At 48.6% G+C, this 6317-nt stretch overlaps 1 protein-coding gene across 1 annotated transcript in view; it reads left to right on the forward strand.

The window, feature by feature from the left end:
• The first annotated feature begins 5418 nt into the window (after nucleotides 1–5418).
• Nucleotides 5419–6317, forward strand: part of Foxa2 (forkhead box A2) — a 3838-nt gene continuing 2939 nt past the window's right edge. Inside the window, exon 1 of the mRNA XM_005365485.3 lies at nucleotides 5419–5495. The gene's annotated coding sequence lies outside the window, so the exon portion shown is untranslated. The remainder of the gene's footprint in view (nucleotides 5496–6317) is intronic.

Raw genomic sequence — 6317 nt, forward strand, 5'->3', positions numbered from 1 at the left:
TAGAGTACTTGTCCAGCGTGTCTCTGAGTACAATCCACAGCGCTATCACCTCGACGCCATACACCTCGACCAACCATAACCAACCAACTAAATAACAACGACAAAACCCACAAAAGAACAAACAAAACCCAACACTTTAATAAACACCACTAGGCAGCAGTAGGCAACAATGTAGCATTCACAACGTGGAAAAGTGATGCCGTTATATGATAAGGGTACAGTGTTGGAGAACCCATCATAACTTGGAAGTTAGTCTATCTTTTGTCACCTAAAAGACTAGTTTTAAATAGAAGAATATAGATTTTTTTTTCCACTTGAAAGTTCCTGGATCATTGTTGAAAAGAATTCTGAAAATATAAGAGGTTGGAACTTTTTTTTTTCCATTACAGGGTTTCTCTGAGTGGTCCTGGCTGTCCTAGAACTAGCTCTGTAGACCAGGCTGGCCTCCAATTCAGAGATCCACCTGTCTCTGCTGGGATGAAAGGCATGCATGCGCCACTAGCACCCAGCTAAGGTTGGAACTCTTGACAGAAGAGAAAAGGGAAGAAAATAAGGAAAGACTCTGGATTGGTCTCTACAACAGGTGGTGTTCCCTGTGTGTGCACCACCTGGCATAGAGTCAGAGCTCATTAAATATTTGCCAAATGGGTAGGAATATATAATTTCCCCTTCCCTTGTCGGTGTTAGTATTGAAATAAGTTGTGCACAGCTCTTCTGTGTTTATACCAAGGCCCTGCATGACTTTAAAATTGAAACAAAGGTACCAAGAGCACTCCCCAAGTCTCAAAGTTGAACTCTAGGTCTTGCTGCCCTGTGCCAGGTCTCTACACTGCTCAGTGCCTCGCTGCTTCTTACTTACTGGGAGGACATTTGCCTATCCAGCAAGTCATCCATGGTTCCATAGGTCTAAAGGACTCTCTTCCAAATGAGCTACACAGAGAAAGAAATGGCCAGAGTATGTGAGTGACTTCCCAGGACTGCTGTCTTCCCTGAAGTTCACTGTTCACCTTGTTGGCGGGAATACCTGAGATATTTCCCAATACCAGCATGCAAATGATTGAAAAGTTCCCAGGGCCACCAATGCAGGTGTGCCTACTTCAAGCATCCCTTCGCTGAGACCTTTTTCTCACATTGCTTTATTAGTATTGCTAAAAAAAAAAAAAGGTATCATCTTTTAGTTTTATCTTTTCCAATTATTTTAATTACCTGCTATAAGAGCCTCATATACCAGAAACATGTTAAAAAGTGCTAGAATGGTGAGCCGGATGTCAAGCACATTCCAGGGATACTCCTCAACTTCTTGACCCCAATGGACAGAACACTGACTTTTAGTACTGAGCAAAACAGATGCCGGTGCAGTCTGTAACTAACTGCTCTTCTAATCTGCCCATAAATGACAAACATTCATAACTACCACCCAGCCTCCAAACAAGCTCTAGGTGTATTAAAAAGGCAGGGAGATAAGGGAGAGAGGGGTCTGGGTGTTGAATGAATTTGGCTTAATCCAGATCACACAAAGTCTTCTGTCTCCTGCTCTGAAGTAGGACTATGCAGGGAATGGCCCCTGTGGTAGACATCACTATCTCTTCATTTCCTCTCCCTGAAGAGCAGAGTCCATCTGCTGATACCAGCAAGGAGGAAAAAAACAAAACCAAAACAAAACAGTTTTAGCAAAACCAGAATCAGTTAGAAGGATGGCTTTTCCTTACTGTTCCAGTATGACAAACAAGTGACTAACTATACAAATTATTTTTCTAGGATTTCCTTAACATGAGAATTAATACCCTTATTGAGAACTTCGCCATAACATAACAAATATAATAAAAGAGGATGCAACAGTAAAATGATATATAAAATGATGTCACTACTCTGCAGAAAATGTACATTGGAGACACAGTTCTACAACCCAAATCCAAATTGTTTTGTTTTGAATTCATTTATTTTTTATTTTATGTGCATATTGGTGTTTTGCCATGGGTATTGGCTCCCCTGCAACTGGAATTACAGACAGTTGCGAGCTGCCACATGGGTGCTGGGAACTGAACCAGGGTCCTCTGGAAGAACAGTCAGTGCACTCTTAAGCACTGAGCCATCTCTTCAGTCCCTTGTTTTATTTTTTGATGCTAAAGAATGAACCCAGGGTCATGCTCACAAAAAGTACCTTCTCCCGCCGAGTTATGTCACCAGTCCCATCAAGGGTACTACATATGTATATTATAATTATTCTATCCCTGTTCTTTCTTTCCCATAGATCTCCCAAGGGACAACACAGCTTATTAAACTTGACATCTTACTTTTGCCCCACCTCACTTCTATAGACATTTTTTCTGTGTTTTTACAGAAGAGTGCGAACTTTTAACTCTTTTCTTTATTCGTGCATGTAAATATCCTCTGATGATGTGTTCATGGCTAACTGACTTTAAATGTACTCCCCATAAACAACTGTTTTGACTCAAAAAAAAAAAACTATGAGAATCACAGAAGAGGATTTCAAAGGGGGTCTGACTTTTAAAAAATAAACCAGAAACAACATGAAAAGTGAGATGTTACCTATAACCTTTGATATGCTATATAGATTCTCCGCATTGAGATTTGGGGTTCACCCAGAGAATTCCATCGTGTTACATAGGGGGAATTCTGTTTAATGATGTCCTAGCTAGCTTCATTGACAGAAACTTTGGGGAGCAGTTTTGCTAAGGGACACTGGATATCATTCTCTCCCCAACGACCGCAGAGGTAGCCAAGATTTTAGGCCAAATCAGAAGGCCCCCTTACAGCCAGCGCGACGTCCAGAAAGCAAACAAACCTAGGAGCAGCGGCCGTTCGTAAGGAAGCTAACCCCGCCGCTGTGCAGGACCTAAGAAAGGGAGAAACGGGAGGGTGCAGGCAAAGGAACTCTTTGTGTGGCTCGGCCCCAGGTGAGGTTTAGACAGTCGGGGATCAGAGTAGACATCTGTGTGTAGTCGGAGTTCCCGAGAACTTTTTCCTGGAGAGAGGCACCTGGGGCAGTTTACAGCATTCCAGCCTGGAACTCTGGTGCCAAGGTTCTGAATAAACCTTTAGAAATCGCAGCCTCTCGGGGAGGACCAGCGTGTGCGCCACCAGGAGCTAGCGCCGGCAAAGCCCGAGGAGCGGGGAGAGAGAGCGGGCTGTCAGAATGTTTCCCCTCGTTTCGCAGCTGGTTGGGCGCCCAGCTCTCTGACTGCTTACTAAAAGCCAGTGGCTGGTAGTTCTTGGAGGGTCGCAAACCAACCACTCAAATGTTCCATGTGGCGTCTCACGCAGACCTACCCTTTCTCGGAGCTAGGAGACAAGGGGCGGGTTTGCCTCGCACGCAATTTCAGGGACCTCCAGGAGGTGCTCTGGGGATGGAGATAGGGTGTGGGACCAGAAGAAAGAGAGCAGGGGCAGGAGTTGCTCGGTTAGGAGCCCAAGAATAACTTAGGACTGGGCTTGACCCAGGGAACCTCGCGGCCAACAGGGGGCGCCCTGTCACTGTGGAAGTTGGAGCTTAGCGCTCCCGGATATCCTGAGATCTGAGCACTCTCGACGATTCAGGTGAGGGTGGGAACTCTGGCGGAAACGTGCTTTGCTCTGCGGACCCAATCTCCCAGCGTATAGTAGCTAATTTTAAAAGGGGAATAATTTCTGGGGCCGAATTTCAACTAGGAGCACATAGAGTAATGCAACCCACAGGCTTATCAACACTCTGGCATTCAACATAGACGTAGGTAGGAGAGACCCTCGGCGAGTGTGTGTGTGTGTGGGGGGGAGGATGAGTGTGTGTGTGTAAACCAGATTGATGGTATCCCCGCACTGGGGAGGCAGAGGCAGGCGGATCTCTGAGAATAAGCACCCTGTCTCAAAAAAAAAAAAAAAGGAAAGGGGGTAGGAAAAGAACGAGGTTGGTATCTTGAGTTTCCTATTTGGGGCGGGGAGGTGAGTACTGTGCTTCAACATTTAAGATCTCTGTGGAAAGAACAGGAGTGCTGAATTGTTTAAAGGTGTGTGTGTGTGTGTGTGTGTGTGTGTGTGTGTGCGCGCGCGCGCGCGCGCAGGCACATGCCTGCATTTTTGCTTTTGAAAATCAGCTCCATTTATTTATTTATTTATTTATTTATTTATTTATTTATTTATTTTTGGTTTTTTTCGAGACAAGGTTTCTCTGTGTTTTTGGAGCCTGTCCTGGAACTAGCTCTTGTAGACCAGGCTGGTCTCGAACTCACAGAGATCCGCCTGCCTCTGCCTCCCGAGTGCTGGGATTAAAGGCGTGCGCCACCACCGCCCGGCTAATCAGCTCCTTTTATAAACAACATATGTTTTCCTCTTTTCCTGTGGGCCCTGGGGGAGACGCTGGGGATCCTTGTAGTCACTAGCTGAGCATCAGATTCATCATTCAGCAGGAAAGTAGGTCTTGCCTTTGGGGGATCTTACCCTGCACTTCTTCAGAGGACTTACTTGTTCTGTAAACTATCCAAACTATACGTTCCATAACGAAAGGAACTGTCGACGCTGTACCTTCAGTCCAAAAGGACGCTGACCCAAGAGACTTCTTCCTCTACCAGTCCTCTAGGTTCACCGTCCAGTCTGATACTCGCTCAGGCTTCCTTGTTCAAAGCTCCCTCCAGTGTCTGTCTGCCACCTCTCTGTATCCTCTACTCCCCCCACTCCCAACTCTAGACATTTGGATTTGAGCCCAGTTCCTATTTTCTTCACCTCTGAGGCGGAAGAGTCCAGGGTTGTAGCCTTTCATTTTAGTCACGTTTTCAAAACCAAGAGTGTCCACATATGAACGCTTGCCTTCAGGACTCTCTGCGCCAAAATCTTGGGTTACCTTAGTCTTGGTAGCAAACGATACAAATGACATGTTCTATTGGTTTTTGTTTTGTTTTGCTTTCTGAGACAGATTATCCCTGTGTGGCCCTGGCTGTCCTAGAACTCGATCCGAATGTAGACTAGGCCAGTCTCCAACTCAGAGATCTGCCTGCCTCTGCCTCCCGAGTGCTGGGATCAAAGCCCCACACCCCAGTGACTTTTTTTTTTAACACTCATAAACCCGAAGAAAATAGGAACTGAAACTTTCAAATTATATAAAACCTTCCCGGCCTCAGCAGGCAGAGAGACCGCAGAGCCTCCTGAAGTCATCCCATAAGGCCTATTATTGATTCCCTTTTCTCTCTCTCCCCTCCTGCCCTACCCCCACCACTGCCCTGTTTGTTTTAGTTACGAAATGCTGTTGGGCACCTTGGATTTAACTGAAAAGTAACCTTGAAACACCGAGGCCCGAATGTCAGAGGCAAATCGCAGCCTCCCAGGCATTGGCTGCAACTAAGCGGGGCTCTCCCGGCCGCCTGTGGTGGATAGCCAGAAAAAGGTCCGAGGTAGCTGACAACCAAGGCGGCCAGACCATGCGTGTCCTGCGCGCCTCCTGAGGCCGCTCCAGGACTTAACTGTAACAGGGAGGGGCCTCCGGAGCAGCGGTCAGCGAGTTAAAGGTGTGTACACTGTTTTTTCTAAATAGGGCAGCGCTTAGCAAATTGGCTATCACCTGCTTGTTGTTTTGACAGGGAATGTGCGCCGAGAGGAAAGAAAGCCGAGATAAATAAATCTGGCTAGTCTCGGCTCTGCGGGGCACCGAGGCTGTACGCGCCCTCGGATTGATGCACCCGGTGCTCTGGGAAAAGAGGGGGGATGGGGCAGGGGTCCAGAGCTTCTCCAGGGGTAGCCTGATCCCAGGTCTCTGGGGCCACGGAAGACTCCCCGTGGACGTAAAGAAAGGGACACCACCGGGGTGCCCACTCGTCTGCTTGCAAGTCCGGGTCGTAGGGGTGCAGGGGACAGCGGGAGCTGGGCTGGCTTCGGGCGCGGAGCGGCAGGTGCGGAGACCGTCCGGGGCTTCCTCTCACCTAAGTGTGAGCTGATTATTCAAATGGGCTGCCCGGGGTCTGGGGATTGGAGGCCTGCGCCAGCGAGCCGCGCTATATCACCAGCCGCCCACGTCACTGCGGCACTTGTCCGCTGCGAGGTCCACACCTCCTTCTCCCCCTCCTTTAGCTCTCCCCCCGCCCGCCCCCACGCCGCTAGCTTCCCGCCGCCTCCCGGCAGCTCGACACTGCCAGCCTTAGCCTGCACTCCGTCAGCCCCGGGAGCTGACGGAGGGCACGCCCGACGGCAAAGCTCGGGTTCCGGCCTCCTAGGTTCTTTGGCCCCCCTCCTCCGCCAACCACCTTCCCGCCCACTCCCAACTACCTCCCGCGGCAGGCCACGGGAGAGAGAGAGGAAGTGGAGCCGAGAGAGAGAGAGGGAGCGCGAGAGAG

The sequence above is a fragment of the Microtus ochrogaster genome, unplaced genomic scaffold (assembly GCF_000317375.1).
Source record: "Microtus ochrogaster isolate Prairie Vole_2 unplaced genomic scaffold, MicOch1.0 UNK3, whole genome shotgun sequence".
NCBI classification, from domain to species: domain Eukaryota; kingdom Metazoa; phylum Chordata; class Mammalia; order Rodentia; family Cricetidae; genus Microtus; species Microtus ochrogaster.